This window comes from Oreochromis niloticus, linkage group LG3, assembly GCF_001858045.2.
Source record: "Oreochromis niloticus isolate F11D_XX linkage group LG3, O_niloticus_UMD_NMBU, whole genome shotgun sequence".
NCBI lineage: Eukaryota > Metazoa > Chordata > Actinopteri > Cichliformes > Cichlidae > Oreochromis > Oreochromis niloticus.
Genome location: NC_031967.2, coordinates 54,714,889 through 54,731,610, shown reverse-complemented (window position 1 = coordinate 54,731,610; position 16,722 = coordinate 54,714,889).

Here is a 16,722-nt window from a genome sequence, read left to right as displayed (position 1 = left end):
GCTGGCTGCTGGGATGTTGTTAGCTGGTGGGATAATCAGAGTTGGAGAGTGATGTTGTTTGCAACGAAAGACAAGGAAAGTCCCGCCTTTTATTTCTGCCTAGGTCATTGACAGACACACATATACACACATATACACATATGTACATACTGTAACAAGGGATATATATGGTGGAGCAATGGTTGCAGGGTGTGGTGTCAGGGGAGGCTGACATGCACCTGATCTCCATCAGCCTCCCCTTCAAGGATGGTGCCGGGACCGGAGGAGGGCGGTGTGTGAGTGTTTGTGTGAGTGTGTGAGTGTGTGCAGAGCAGCTGAAAACCAGCTCGAGTTACATAAAGGTGGAAAAAACCAAAAACAAATAAAAGCCACCAGAACGTGCAAAGCTCGTCACAATATCCCTCGCTGTTACCATTGTGACTCTTTTCTTACAGCGCACTTATTTTGGTTCATCCAACAGTCCAGCCTACCAAACGTCACTCTAATGCAACTTGCTTAAAGGTGACGAGTTCAAGGTGTTACAACAGTAGCAGAACTTTTTATATATTTATTAAATTTTCTGCATCCATTTTTGCAAAAGAGAAATTGAACAATATGCCGTTTTCCTTTTGAAGAACATAAAACAATATGAAACATACACTCCCACCTCATAATTATAGGAGTACCAGTGGGTATACAAAATGAAAAAAGAAAGGGTCCAGTCTAATAATACGAATAGTAAACCCTGGAGTACAAGATAACAGTTCCTGAGTGTACAGAGAGATGTGGAGAGTTTCAGAGCCCACACCCTCACACAGATACAAAAAAAAGATGGAACATTTACATATGTCATTTGAATGGAGACGGGCACAAAAAACAAAACAAACAACAAAAAAACAAAACAAACAAACAAAAAAGCAAAACAAAAAAAACAAGAAACAAACAAACAAAAACAAACAAAAAAACAAAAACAAAACATAGTGAGTGGTCAGCTTAGTTGTAAAGATAGGTCAAATCTGTAAGAGAAAAGAAATATATGTATATGTGGTGGATCATAATTTTGATTAGTTTTGGAGTTGTACATCTCTGTTCCTTACATTTCATGTCATGCCTTTATTAATGTTTTATTTGTTGCTTTGACTGTTTTAGAATAGAATATGCAGTGGGAATATAGAGGGAGATAAGTAGTGAAAGTTCTGTCTGGGTTGATTGTGCGTCGATCCATTGTTAATGCCTCATGGCTCCAGTAGGTGGGTTCGCGCGCCTCCTCCTTCACTCAATACACACGAGTGAGAGTGAGAGCTGCGTGTCTGTGCCATTCTTTCACCTCTCCTCACTATTTCCCCTGTTTAAGGTAACTGCCATGCACATATCTGTATAAATGTGTGTTACTGTTGATTATTACGTTATCATTGTTCATTGTAGCGGAAGATGTGAATTGCGGACTATTTTGCTGAGAAGTTCAAGTTAAACGCTGTTGCTGTCTATGCTAGTTTTCGCTATTACTCCGCCATATTGTGTGAAGATTTTTCTGTTACTACCTGTATAAGTTAACTACTGAAAGACATGTAGTACTTAAAGTATTATTTCATTGCCGTGGAAAGTTAGTGACTGTGTCAGCTAACATGTGCGAGTTAAAAAGATGTTTTTTGTCTAATGCTACAGTTCGTGTTATCTAAAGTATTCTCATCAGCTAATGCAGCTACCAATATTGACTTAGTTTGGATACAGTTGTCCTGAGATTGAGTGCATCCATAAGAATACTGTTTTGGTTGTATTGCTTCTTTAACTCAATACAGACGAGTGAGAGTGAGAGCTGCGTGCCTGTGCCATTCTTTCACCTCTCCTCACTATTTCCCCTGTTTAAGGGCACAACATATAAAGTAGGTAAGTAGATACCATCATAAGGCGCAGGCACAATAGAGTCCATATACTTAAACATAAGATGAAATAAAATAGAGTAAAGTCTGAGCTGGCTAATTGGGAGCGTTGCGAGACCGCAAAGTCTGAACATGGTCAAAAAAGGGTTGCCAGATCTTAAAAAATTTGGCCATAGACCCACACAGGGTGAATTTAATCTTTTCGAGTTTGCTAAAATGCAAAGCGTCTCTGATCCAGATTTCCCAGGATGGGGGAGAAGGGGATTTCCAACATAACAATAATCTGCGTCTTGCCAATAAGGTGAGAAATGCTACCAAGTCCGCTTGGGACGTCGGCAAGACAACTGTATCAGGAAGAACCCCAAACAAAGCAGTTAAGGGCACAGGTTGGAGGGTTAGCTGGATGATCTTTGATAAAGTCAGAAAAATATTAATCCAGTATTGTTTGAGGGATGGACATGACCAAAACATATGTATTAGAGAGGCAGGTGTTTGATGACAACGATCGCAATCAGGGCTAAGGTTGGGGTATATTTGAGCTAATCTGGCTTTAGTCCAGTGTACGCGGTGCAAAATCTTACATTGAATTAACCCGTGTTTGGCACATAGTGAGGAGCCATGGACCCGGTAAAGAATTTTATCCCAAGAGTCATCCTGAATCACACACCCCAAATCCTGCTCCCATGCCTTTTTAATAGCTGAGGTTGAGAAGTTGCCAAAGGAACATATTCTCCCATACAGACAGGAAATCAGGCCCTGTGATGGAGGGGGAGGTGATAGGAGGTTATCAAAGTCATGACAAGGAGATCTAGATGGGAACTGAGAGGATTTCTCTTTAACAAAACTCCGGATTTGTAAGTAGCGAAAAAAGTGACTTTTTGGAAGACCAAATTTCAATGAAAGCTGTTCAAAGGAGGCAAATGTATTCTGAATATACAGATCAGAAAAAGACCTGATACCCAAAGAGGCCCACAAATAAAAAGCACCATCAACTAACGAAGGCTGAAAAGAGGGATTTTTCAAAATAGGTGACTGAAGGGAAAAAAAGGTCAACTTAAAATAACGACGAAATTGATACCATATTTTCAAGGTAACTTTGACAATAGAGTTATTATAAAAACCTGCACTCGGAGGCTGCTTTTGGGCATAAATCAGGGCTGGTAAAGAGGATAAGGCACAAGAGGAAATCTCCAAGCTCAGCCACGCCGGGGCATTATTCATGCCTTCCCCCTGTAGCCAGTACCTGAGAATACGAATATTACATGCCCAATAATAGAACATAAGATTTGGTAAAGCCATCCCTCCCATCTTTTTCGGTCTTTGGAGATATGTCTTGCGTATTCTAGGGTTTTTTTGTTCCAAATGAACCCAGAGAGAATCTTGTCTAATTTAACAAAAAAGGAAATTGGGATAAATACAGGGACACACTGAAAAAGAAAAGAAAATCTTGGGAGGATGTTCATTTTAATTGTATTTATGCGCCCTGCTACAGACAGATGGAGTAAAGACCATCTGTCCAAATCCTGCCTAACTTTCTTCACAAGTGGGTCAAAATTAAGCTTGAAAAGAGCATGAAATTGATTTGTAATTTTAACCCCTAAATATGTAAAGTTGTCCGATACAACTCGAAAAGGCAGTGCTGTACATTGATATTTCTGTGCAGCAGCATTCAGGGGGAACAGTTCACTCTTGGTGAGATTCAGCTTATAGCCAGAAATAAGGCTAAACTGTTCAAATATTGAGAGCACCATAGGAAATGAGGATGCTGGTTCTGAGATATAAAGAAGCAAATCATCTGCGTATAAGGAGACCCTTTGTTCTATACCATATCTAGTAACCCCGGTGATATCTGGATTTGATCTCAGCGATATAGCCAGGGGCTCAATTGCAAGTGCAAAGAGCAACGGCGACATGGGACAGCCCTGCCTAGTCCCCCTAAACAGGGGAAAAAAGTCAGAACATGTGCCATTTGTTTTGACAGCGGCAAGCGGGGAAGTATAAAGAAGTTTCAACCAGGAGATGATTATTTTACCAAAGCCGAATTTCTCCAAAACATAAAAAAGGTATCCCCACTCGACCCTGTCAAAAGCCTTCTCAGCATCTAGACTGATCCCAAACTCAGGGCTGTTGGAGTCTGAGGGATTGTAAAGAACATTAAACAAACGTCTAAGGTTAGAAAAGGCATATCTCCCTTTAATAAAGCCTGTTTGATCCGGGTTAATTACAGATGGCAAGACTGCTTCCACACGCATCGCTAAAAGTTTAGCAAGGATTTTATAGTCCACATTTAACAAAGAAATGGGACGGTATGAGCCACATTGTAATGGGTCCTTATCCTTTTTTAGGATCAATGATATAGATGCCTGCAGTAGAGAGGGTGGGAGGGATCCAACTTCCAGTGAATGCTTATACATATTTGTCATGAGCGGGGCCAGTTTAGGCATAAATTTACGATAGAACTCAACAGGGAACCCGTCCTGTCCGGGACACTTAGAACACTGCAATTTGCTGATAGCTTGCAGGATCTCTTCTACAGTTACTGGTCCCTCCAGCTGAAGGCTATGTGTCTGATCAATTGATGGGAGCTTAAGATGATTGAAAAAGGAGTCCAAAGCCTCAGTGCTAAATGCACACTCAGACGCATAAAGAGATGAATAAAAGTCTCGAAATTGGTCATTAATTATTTTAGGGTCCGTAGAAACACCGCTTGATGTCTGAATCCGAGGAATGGAATGTGCAGCTGCTGCACTACGAAGCTGATGGGAGAGCAGTTTACTGGCCTTTTCCCCATACTCATACTGGGAATGCTGACGCTTCAACAACATCTCTTCAGTCCGAGCAGAGGACAGGTGATCAAACTCAGTCTGCGAAAACAGCCTGTCGTTATAGACCTCTGGTGCTGGGCAGACAGCATACAACTCATCTAATTGCAATATGCGTATTATGAGCTCAGACAACTTTGCTTTTATTTGATTTGCCTCAAAACCAGCATAAGATATAATATGTCCTCTGATAAAAGCCTTAAACGTTTCCCACAAAATGGAGGGTGATATTCCTGGTGTAATATTTGTCTCTATAAATAAGTCTATCTTGGAATTCACAAATGTGATGAATTTATCGTCTGACAGCAAGCGTGTGTTCAAACGCCATGAAGCTGGTGGAGAACTTTGGGCCACTGCTAAATTTAGAGTCAACGGAGCATGGTCTGAAATGACAATAGCACTATGAGAGCAAGAGCGAATCTGTGAAGTAAGTCGACTGTCCAGTAGAAAGTAATCAATACGAGTGTATGTATGATGAACAGGGGAGAAAAAGGTGTACTCTCTACGTGTGGGATTGAGAGAACGCCAGGCATCAATAACAGAAAATTCTTCAAGGAACATATTAATAATTTTGGAAGACTTGGATTGCCTACCAGGCTTATTTGAAGATCGATCCAGCTGCCCGAGCCAACAATTAAAATCGCCACCAAGAACCAAATAGTGGGAAGACAAGTCAGGAATTCTAGTGAAAAAAGTGCTGAAAAAATTTGGATCATCCCAATTGGGAGCATAGATGTTGGCAAAAATAAATTTAGTGTTCAAAATACTACCACTTACAATAATGAATCTGCCATTCTGGTCCGCTATAACATTAGAAGAAACAAATGGCACTGATTTGTGTATTAAAATAGCAGCACCACGAGCTTTGGATTTAAATGTAGAATGATAGAGTTGGCCCACCCACCCCTTACGAAGTCTAAAATGATCTGAAATTTTTAGGTGTGTTTCTTGTAAAAACACAACCTGGGCGCCCAAAAATTGCAAATGGTGGAGGACCTTGCTCCTTTTAATAGGTTGGTTCAGACCTTTACAATTCCAGCTACAGAACTTTAACGAGTGACCTGCTTGTTGATTGTTAATATTTAATTGCGATACCATGTTAGAACATAGACTGAAAAAAACCAAAGCTGACCGATGAAAAACACAGAAAAAACAAAGTCAGTGTACAGAACAGTACAACATAAAAAACAAAAAACACCCAAACTTCCCCCTAAATGCTGAAGCATCTTCCCTAACAAGATGTGCGCACCCCCCACCAAACACACCCCTGAGCACTTCCTCCCAACCATTTGAAGTCCCAGTTGAGTTCAAGCTCCTTGCAATACAAGGCAGAGACAAAAACAAGAGTTGTATGAAAATATATTAGAACGAGACATCCTATAAATCCAATTCACCTCTAATAAACATAAGTATGTTACTTAAAAAAAAAAAAAATACAATAAGATACAATAAAAAATAAGAAAACAGTGAAGAAAGAGAGAGAGAGAAAAAAAATAGAATAGAATATTTTACAGCAATTAACCAAGATGGATATATCAGCCCAATGCACTAAGACACTCATGTGTCTTGAGAGGCAGAGCCCCCCAGGATCTTATTGGCAAAGTCCGTGGCAGACACAGGATCAGTAAACTTACGTACAGCTCCATCTGGAAGTGTCACCCTCAGTTCCGCGGGATAGAACATGCCAAACTTAATCCCAGGACAAGAGTGCAGAAGGCGCTTGACACCAGTAAACTGTGAACGTTTTTTAGCCACTGCAGGTGTGAAGTCTGGGAAGATGGAGATCCTTCTGCCCTGATAAAGTAGAGGAGAGTTTGCCCCTGCAAGACGTAGCAACTGTTCCTTAACATGGACGTAGTGGTCCAAGGGATCTGTGAACCCGATCTAACAGAGGTGTTTCATTCAGTTTCAGAAGATCTTGCAGGAGATGGGAAATAAACTCCCTAGGGTTAGAAATCTCCAAACCCTCGGGGATGCCAATAAGGCGAATATTATTGCGCCTTGATCTTCCTTCTAGATCCTCACATTTAGCTTGCAGTTGTCTAACCTCCTCCATTAGAACACTTACAGCAGATTGAAGAGAAGTCAGGTCGTCACTGCAGGTTGTAGCTGAAAGCTTCAAATCTTTAATGGTGGTCCCATGAGCATTAACGGTGGCCTGTAGGGTGGTTATAGTAGCTTTAAACTCAGCTTTCACAGATGATATTTCTGACCGCAGTGTATGGGTCACTGTATCGATCTTGCATTCAAGCTTGTCGCAGATGTCCCGTTTCAGAGCCTCCAATGCTCTGGTAAATGTGACTTCGCCGAGCGGTGCGCCCGCACCCTGCTCGTGGCTGCTCTCCATGATAGCCACGTCACGCTGAGATTCGCGACCCAGCTCCGGGCTCTGTGAACCACCCGCGCCGGCCTGACCCCGTTTTCGACGTTGCTCCCTCTTATCTGCCATTATACAAAAAAAAGAATAAAGGGCAAATGGTGGGACTTCTAGTAGGAGAACTTGATTGTCCGGACGCAGCCGCTACAGTCGCCACAGCCAACCAGGAAGGAAACTCCTGCGGCCTTTCCCAGAAGTTGTTCAAAGTAGGTTTCCCGACCTCAGAGAATGAAAAAGTGAAAATAAATAAACAAGCGGGTACCTGGCGGCGAAAAGGGTTATTTAGAGCCCACTGGGCTGATATAGAAAGTGCGGATGCGTCTTAAAAAACTATTTTTGTCACTGCTTTGCGGAGCCCCGGGAAACACGTCTTGTCAAGAGATTTATTCTAAATGACACTTCTTCAGCTGAGAGTCTAAGAGTGAAGAGACACACACTGTAGATCTTTACTTGCAAGGGTGGTCACAGAACGCTCACAACAGAGTGGGGGCCCTGTGATGCGCGCTCTGTTCTTGCACTTGTCTTTATTTATATACAAAAGTAATACAACAGTGAATACGTCTATTCATAGGCAGAGGAAAGTTAGTGTGTAGGGAGTGAAGATAAGAGTGGTTTAGGTGTGTGTGTGTGTGTTGTGAGATTCAGAAGGACGCAGCCTCTCTTCTTGTTAGGGAGCGTCAGATAAGAGTGTCCAGCTCTTCCTCTTCCTGGCAGGAGTGAAATAATAACAGCTTATTCAGCTGTGAGAAAGAATTTATAAAACAGTCTTGTAGTGGACAACAGTCTAAGTCATCAAAAGGTCAACATACAGTATTCTATCATATGCAAACTTATATCATTAAAAGCTTATACTGACTACTAAGTACAATTTTCCATTGACACGTCTTCACACCATAGTGTCTCCTCCCGGTAAAAGCATATATTTATTAAGTTATGCAGGCTTGTTTGCACAACAAGGCTAAATAATTATATAAACTTTTCTGAATCTAAATAGTTACTTTGGTAGAATTAAAAAATAAGTGTAGTGCAGGTCTATGATGATTTTTAGTGCTACTATCATCTGATTCTGGTTCTGTCTTGGTTAAGTCCTAAGTAGTCCTGATTTTGAACTGTTGTAGTCCTGTTTTAATTCCGGATCAAAAACTAGTTTAAGGTGTCCTGCATATGTGATATATATTTTTCCCTATATTAAGTCATTCTTTTTTGAACAAAACTGAAAACAGAGCCAATTAATCTTTCAGTCATTTCTAGCCCCCCCCTCCCCTCCAAAAAAAAAAAAAAAAAAAAAAAATTCCACATGCATACATGCATACTACCCGTTAGGGCTAAGCCCCGGGTGTTTCAAATGTCTGGCTCCGCCTCTGGTGGGAACCATGATGAGGCTGCTAGGAAAGTTGCAACCACCAAGTGCCTGCAGGGGCTCAGCTAAGCGGTATGAACAAGATCCGGGCTATCAACACGTACACCCTGCCAGTGATCAGGTACCCTGCTGGGATCATAAGCTGGCCAAAGGAGGAGATAGAAGCTACTGACCTCAAGACCAGGAAGCTCCTGACCATGCATGAAGGGTTTCACCCCAAGTCCAGCTCCCTGAGGCCAGGGACTAGTGAGTGTCAGCACCACAGTCCTATATATGTATAAAAAAAAAAAACCACCCAGCACGCCCCTGCGGGCGGTTTATCCTTCAAGCTCGGGTCCTCTACCAGAGGCCTGGGAGCTTGAGGGTCCTGCGCAGTATCTTAGCTGTTCCCAGGACTGCGCTCTTCTGGACAGAGATCTCCGATGTTGTTCCCGGGATCTGCTGGAGCCACTCGCCTAGCTTGGGAGTCACCGCACCTAGTGCTCCGATTACCACGGGGACCACCGTTACCTTCACCCTCCACATCTTCTCGAGCTCTTCTCTGAGCCCTTGGTATTTCTCCAGCTTCTCGTGTTCCTTCTTCCTGATATTGCTGTCATTCGGAACCGCTACATCGATCACTACAGCCGTCTTCTTCTGTTTGTCTATCACCACTATGTCCGGTCTCACATACATATATCTCTGAAAGTATATACATATATATATTCAAAAAAAATATGTACGTGTGTTTGTATGTGTGAAATTATAATTTTCAACAAGCCTCAGTCACATGAAATCCCCACCAAAACCTATTCCACAATACATCGCCTCCTTTGGCTGATTGTGCAATGGTTATAAAAGACAGCATCCACTGTAAAGCCAACACCTCCTTCCAAGATACGCACACACTGGAAAATCAGCACAAACCAGTCAAAATGTAATATCCTCATATGATGACACATCACACATGGCCCAGCATTGTTCTAAGAATGCAAACTTTCTTATTGGAAGTTTTCACAGCTGCCAGAAAGGGACAGATTTCTGGCTGGTCTTAATGAGTGGTCGTTGCTCTCTCGTTTTCTCTGGAATTGCTGCACTTACTTTTGGTAGGGATTTCATGTGACTGAGGCTTGTAGAAAATTTTTACTTCACATGAAATCCCCACCTAAATAAGGAAGTAACAGTGTGTTACTTCCTTATTTAGGTGGGGATTTCATGTGACATTACAATTTTCAACAAGCCTCAGTCACATGAAATCCCCACCAAAACCTATTCCACAATACATCGCCTCCTTTGGCCGATTGTGCAATGGTTATAAAAGACAGCATCCACTGTAAAGCCAACACCTCCTTCCAAGATTCAGGACACAGATTGGGAGCTGACGATCTAAGCACAAGGTAACAACTCACAATTAAATTAGTTCTTAACTGCAAACTTTGTAAAGTAGATTCCATTTTGGTCAAAGGAGTTTGCAAAGAAAAGCGTCTGGATGCTGTGTTTCACACCTTGGCTCATGTGATTAGAGGATCACCAGGGGGTCCTTTGTCCCTCTTTGGGGGGATACTCCCACTGGGTTTAAATCTGGGACTCTCGGCCATTTGACCTTAGAACTGAAGAAGCTTCTCGGATGAGAGGTGAAACGTCTTCAAGCAATTTAAAGAAGTCCAGACGCTTTTCTTCGCAAACTCCTTTGACTACGATGACCTGGATGACTGAGAACCTTCACAGATAGATTCCATTTTGTTCATAACTAGGGAAGTTTGCTCGCATCTGACATGCTGATATGGAAAGGTCTTTAAAGTGCTGCAAAGAACACTGACACATAAAGGCTTAAATAATGCGGATGCTTTAAAGTGTGCAAAGGGATTTTGAAGAGTACAGTTAGTGGCATATTTGGTTTGTGTTTGTATGTCACTGACAAAAGATCAGTTGTTTCAAAATGACTGCTCATTGGGCAACAAATGAGTCAAAATAAAAACAACCCTTTTTAGTGGGATATATATATATATATATATATATATATATATATATATATATATATATATATATAGTACTGAATATGAAATTATTACTTATCCTTGTAATTATTTATAAATACAAATTTAATTAACTTTGCTGGACTGGACAGTGTGCAAAAAGTTACCTCGAGAAGCTTCTAATTACTATTGATATATCCTCAATCATCCAATTTAGGAAATACCAAAAAGCTGATTGTTTTCATCTGCACATTGCTTTTTCTGTAGGAGAAACATTTTGTTACTCACCCATCTTTAGTTTTGCCTGCCAGCAGGTTACCCCAGCTTTATAGTTTACTTTACTTTATTTATTTATATAGCACTCTTCACAGGATACAAACCAGAAAGTGCTTTACAATAATATAAAACAGATATACATAAAACAGCACAATCAAACATACAGCACAAATCTAGGTAAAAGCCAACCTAAATAAATGAATCTTAAGCTGCTTTTTACAAGAATATACACAATAAAGGCAATGTAATGATCGAGGCAGAGCATTCCACAACCTGGGGCCACCGCTCTAAAAGATCAATCTCCTCTGGTCTTGATGCCAATGATGCAGAGGTATTCCTTGTATCGTGAGATGGTGCATTGTCTTGCATGAAGATGGTTGTGTTGCAGAAGGCACAGTTCTTCTCTTTCTACCATGGAAGAAAGTGGTCAGTCAGAAACTCCACATACTTTGCAGAGGTCATTTTCACACCTTCAGGGACCCTAAAGGGGCCGACCAGCTCTCCCCCTGTGATTCCAGCTCAAAACATGACTCCACCACCTCCTTGCTGACGATGCAGCCTTGCTGGGGCATGGTGGCCGTCCACCAACCATCCACCACTGCATCCATCTGGACCATCCAGGGTTGCACTGCACTCATCAGTGAAAAGGACTGTTTGAAAATTAGTCTTCATGCAGTTCTGGGCCCACTGCAGCCGTTTCTGCTTGTGAGCATTGGTTAGGGGTGGCCAAATAGGTTTATGCACAACTGCAAGTCTCTGGAGGATCCGACACCTTGACGTTCGCAGGGCTCCAGAGGCACCAGCAGCTTCATATATGTGTTTGCTGCTTTGTAATGGCCTTTTAGCAGCTGCTCTCTTAATCTGATGTATTTGTCTGGCAGAAACCTTCATCATTGTGCCTTTATCTGCACGAACCCATGTGTGCTCTGACTCAGCCACAAATCTCTTAAAATTATGGTGATCACACTTATATTTTCGTGAAATATCTCATTACGTGTCCAAGGCATTCAACTATTTCACACTTTTCAGCAGCAGAGAGATCATTTTTCATTCCTATATTGGTGCTCTGCTTAATAATGTGGAACATCCTTCTTTAGTAATTTTTCCTTTAATTGGGCTCACCTGGCAAACTAATGATCACAGGTGTCCGAGACTGAGTTCAGTGAAACAAAGAGTCCTGAGACACAATCCCATCCATGGGTTTAATTGAAAAGCAATTTATTTAATCTTTATGACACTTAAACACAATTTGCATAATAATTACTTTTCTGTTTTCTTTGACTTCCAGACCAAAACATGAGAGTTGCACTGGGTGTCATTCTTCTCTTCCTGACTTTGTATCAGGGTATGTTTCTTTATTCTTTTTTATACAATTTGTTTATCAATTCTTGAATTGATAAACAAAAAAAGACCTCTGTAAGTGCTCAGAATGATCTCTTATATCTGCATTATTTTAATATGTTTGTGTGTGGTTTCCAGGAGAGGCACTGAGGTGTTACTCTTGTTACTCGCAGCAGAGTGACCTCTGTACTGATACACACATCCAGACCTGTCCGGCAGGACAAAATGCCTGTGCTGATCTTATATTTCAAGCTGTCAGTAAGTACCCTATGGTATCGTCAAAATATTTATGCGAGCTTGAAGAAGTTTCCTTTTAAATAGTGATGTGCGATGCAGTAAACTTCAGGCTGGTATCAGTGATACTGATCTAATATCGATACTTTGTACAAAAACAAAATGTGTTTGAAATTTAAATACAAAGTAGTGTATTTCAAACTATACATACATAATAAATACAAGACATCAGACTTCTTGTTCTTATTGTTTAATTATGAAAAATGATCATACAAGAAATAAAAACAGTAAATTCCTACAGAAGCTCCACACCTGACTGATCATCAACTGAGTGAGCGAGCACACGTCAGCTGTGATGTATTTATAAAACTGTATTTCACATATCACTATGACAGGTGGAAGAAAGAGTAGTTTGTACCAACCATTTAGGCAATAATAAAGGCACTTTCCACTGTGTTCCTGTTAATGATAGACTACAGATTTACCCCAAATGACTAAAATATTGATATTTTAAAGAATTGATTCTAGAACATAAATATCTCGTATTGGAAGAATCGATATTTCAGTATCGATCTGTAAACCACAATTTCTAAAGTAAGTGCTAGGGGGTAATACAACACAACATCAAATGCCTTACAATTGGAAATTAATGTTCACTGAAGGATGGAACACCATTCTTCCAAAAGATCTTTCCTCATTTCATATTTTGATGTTAGATGTCTTGAGCTCTGGTGAATAGGAAAGCCCTAATATGTGTCACATCATGCTATTTGCTCATTCGGTGATTCTGTTAAGCCTTATGGATGGGGCCAGTACAACTGTACAAGAGATCCCTCCTAGAATAGAAGATTGTCACCATAGGATAATAGTGATCACTTGGAACAACTTAAAGTGACTGGGAACAACCTTTACTTTAAGGTGACAAACTAGACTTAGATTTAGATGTTTAATCTAGTCAAAGTCAAATTTATTTATATAGCACATTTAAAACAACAACCATTGACCAAGGTGCTGTACAATTAAGATAATTAAAAGAAAAAAAAACAGGGATATGATAAGAGCTTAGAAAGAGAATCAGAAAATTAGAAGATTTGAGTGAGAAATAAGATAAATAAAAGTAATACAAACTCATTCTGATTCAAAAGCCAAGGAATAAAAGTAGGGCTTCAAACGGGTTTTAAAAGTGTCCAATGTTGGGGAGCTGAGACTAGAAACAGGGAAGGAGCTGTGGAAGCCCGGCTGGGAGGGGGAGGCGCAGATAGTTTATCTCCAGGCTGACTAAAGACCAGACGGGGCAGGATCAGACTTGGGTGAAGACGATGCGGGGATCCCTGGCTTGGGTGAACACACTGGCACTGGGGAAGCCGGTCCAGGCTCTGTCACAGATGCTGAAGGCAATATGGAAGCCGGTGGCAGCTATGTGGAGTTCACAGGTGGCAGCATGAGAACCTGCAGATTGGGAGGACGCTCAATGACTGGGGCTGCGTAGGGCACAGTCACCTGTGTTGGCTGCTTGAGCTGCTTAGAATGCTGGGGCTTTTCAGGGCTCATAGCGGACTCACGGGCTGCCAGCTTTGGAAAACAAACATCAGTCAGAGGAACCAGTTTTGTTGTATAACCAAGTGCCCCTGAATTGTTGAGCTCAGAAATGCTGACAGTGTTAGAGAAAACCAGCTTGGTTTATCTGTGTTTAAGTTCAAAGTCCTCAGATAGTCAACTCAGATGCAAAGCAAACTGTTTTTGACAGAGCTGGTGTAGAAGCACACTTAGCAGTGCCGAGGAAGGCTGATTCAGAAGCAGAAAACATACACTTATCAATATTGGCTGGCTCGGAAAAGAAATAAGAGGCTGGCATCTGCCATTATCGACCACCTCAGGAGTACTGAGACGTATTTTATTTATAGTTGTCTCAGAAACCCACAGTGCTTTATTAATTACACAGAAATCTGCTTCTTTATTTTCAGCTGGTCCTGGGACACGTGCTTTCTCCATGTCGACAGTCTCAGAAACAAAAACCTCAGTCTTACTTTTTACTGTCTTTGAGGTTGAAAACACTGTCTTTGATTGTGCCATCTTAGCCACACAGAGGTCAGACCTCAAACTGTCTAAGCTTGGAACAAAAGTCTCAGTTTCTTTTTTATCAGTCTGCTCAGAAACAAACAAGAAACTTCTGCTTTGGTCAACACTGAAAGCACAAAATACAGACTCAGCTCCTGCTCGCTGAACATCACATGATTCATTAAAAAAGACAAACCCACAGACTCAGGAACAAACAATTCAGTCTTTGAATCAGAGTTCAAATTTAAAGCTCCTGTTTTAATTTTCTCTGGCTCGGAGAAAGCACAAGACAAAAAGGTTCTAATTCACCCCGGAGGAGCGTTTAGATGCCCTGGGGTCAAACCCTGGTGGAGCTGTAGGCTCTGACGGAGTTGAGGAGTTTTGATGTTGGGAGTGCCGGTTCCTCCTTGATGAGGGAGCCAATGAAGATGAGGAAGCGGAACCAAAGGAAACTGAGGGTGCAGCGGGGGCAGGTTCCTCTTTCTGCCCCAAATTCTGCCAGCAAAGAGACAGGTGAGGTGTGGACTGGCCATGGTGGCAAAGACGAGCAGATCTGCAGCAACGTGGGAACACATGAGACAAGGAAAGCAAAACTGAACATCATACACATGAGACTGGTGTAATAAAACAGGAAACAAACAACACTTTGAGACCTAGACTGAGATATGTGAACTAGACACAGGGAAACCAGACAGACACAGGAATATGAGCAGGGAATCAAAGTATAGCAAAACACGGAGACTAGCTAGACTACAACAAGAGGCGGTGATGACAAGACACAGACCAGAAACTAATGTAACAAAACAAAAACCAGCAACTTGAAATAACAGATGATCTAATGACTCAGATGCATTAGGAAATACAAAAGTTAAGACAAACTAATGCAGAGCTAGAATATGAAAACCTGTTAAATGTAAAAGATTGAAACACAAAATCATAATAAACTCAAATCTGCGTCAAAGACCCAGGATCACCCATCTGTATGTGTATTTGAGGGTTTTAAATACTAGATACAGGTAAGGAATGATAACAAAAAAAGAAATGTGTTGAGACAGATTAAATGAATCTCTAAATCATGTGTGAATTTATGCCTGCTCATTAAGTATGTTCACATGCTCACTTTAAGCATACACTTTGTGTTTCATTATTATTCTAGGCGCTTCGCTCCGTGGGTGCATGAACATGGCGATGTGTCAGGGCTTCATTACATCACCTGGTGTGATTGCCCAATGCTGCAGCACCGACCTTTGCAACTGATCCTCTTCCTTTAATCTCAGGACCATATGATTGGTAATCACTGATTTCTAAACTCAAGACTGGATGTTGTTTATGGAGGACCACAAGAGCCACGCGCATCGAAACAAAGAATTCAGTGCTCAAATAATGAAGTGTAGAATAAATTCTGCATTTGTAAATTCATTTTTGAATTCCAATTTAATAAACTGCATTTCAAAATCCATTTCCCTTTCCTGTTGTTATGTGAAGGCTGTGTGCAGGCAGGAATGGTGGACCCATAGTGCAGATTAGTGATGGGTCCTGCAACACTGACGCACCGACGCATGTATCAAGCTCACCTAGCGAAGCCTGTATCGGTGCGTGCGTCGCTTTAAGAAAAAGTCACGTGATCGATACAGCTGCTGTATCACTCATTGCCAACGCGCCAAACTGTGTTTAAAAAGTACCGCATCCGCATCTGTCAACGGAATGAGTCACCACCAAAAAAACACGAAATTACTCTCGCAAAGATTAAAAAAAAAATAATACACATCTCTCCATAACAAAATGGACCCCAAAAGAAAAAGAAATGTTTCTGCTGTGCGGGATCATTTCGATCTTTTAACTGCAAATAAGGTAACTGTTTGTCTGTCTTTGTTTCAGTGTAATCTATCAGAATAGGAAAAACAGCAATGTGACTTGAAGTGTAAATTATTTATTTCATTTTATGCAGGTTAAATGTTGCATCTGTTCTGCGGAGCTTTCTTACACAAACAAAAGCACCTCAGTGTTTAGGCATTACAGAGCCAAACATGAAAATGAGGAGACAAACACACTGAGAATGAACACAGGTCGGCCTATATTGACACTGAACAGCTTTATCATCATTTTTTTTTTTTTATTAATATGTGTTTTATTATTTTGAAATCAAGCATCTAGGAAGACTGTTTTGGACCAGGCAGTCCTGAATTTTATTATAGAGGACTGCCAAAACCCTTAGTATTGTGGAGAGTGTCAGAGAGGAACATTCCAAGATTGGAGGATCCTTTAAGGTACTGGGGGAGTAGGAAGACATCTTATCAGAACCTTTTCCACCTGGCTTTACAGTTTTTGTGTTCCTCAGCTTCATCTGTGCCTGTGAGTTTTCCAAAGCTGGGGAAATGGTGTCAAAAAAATGCAATAGACTGAATGCAAAAACATTGGATAAACTTATTTTTCTGAATAG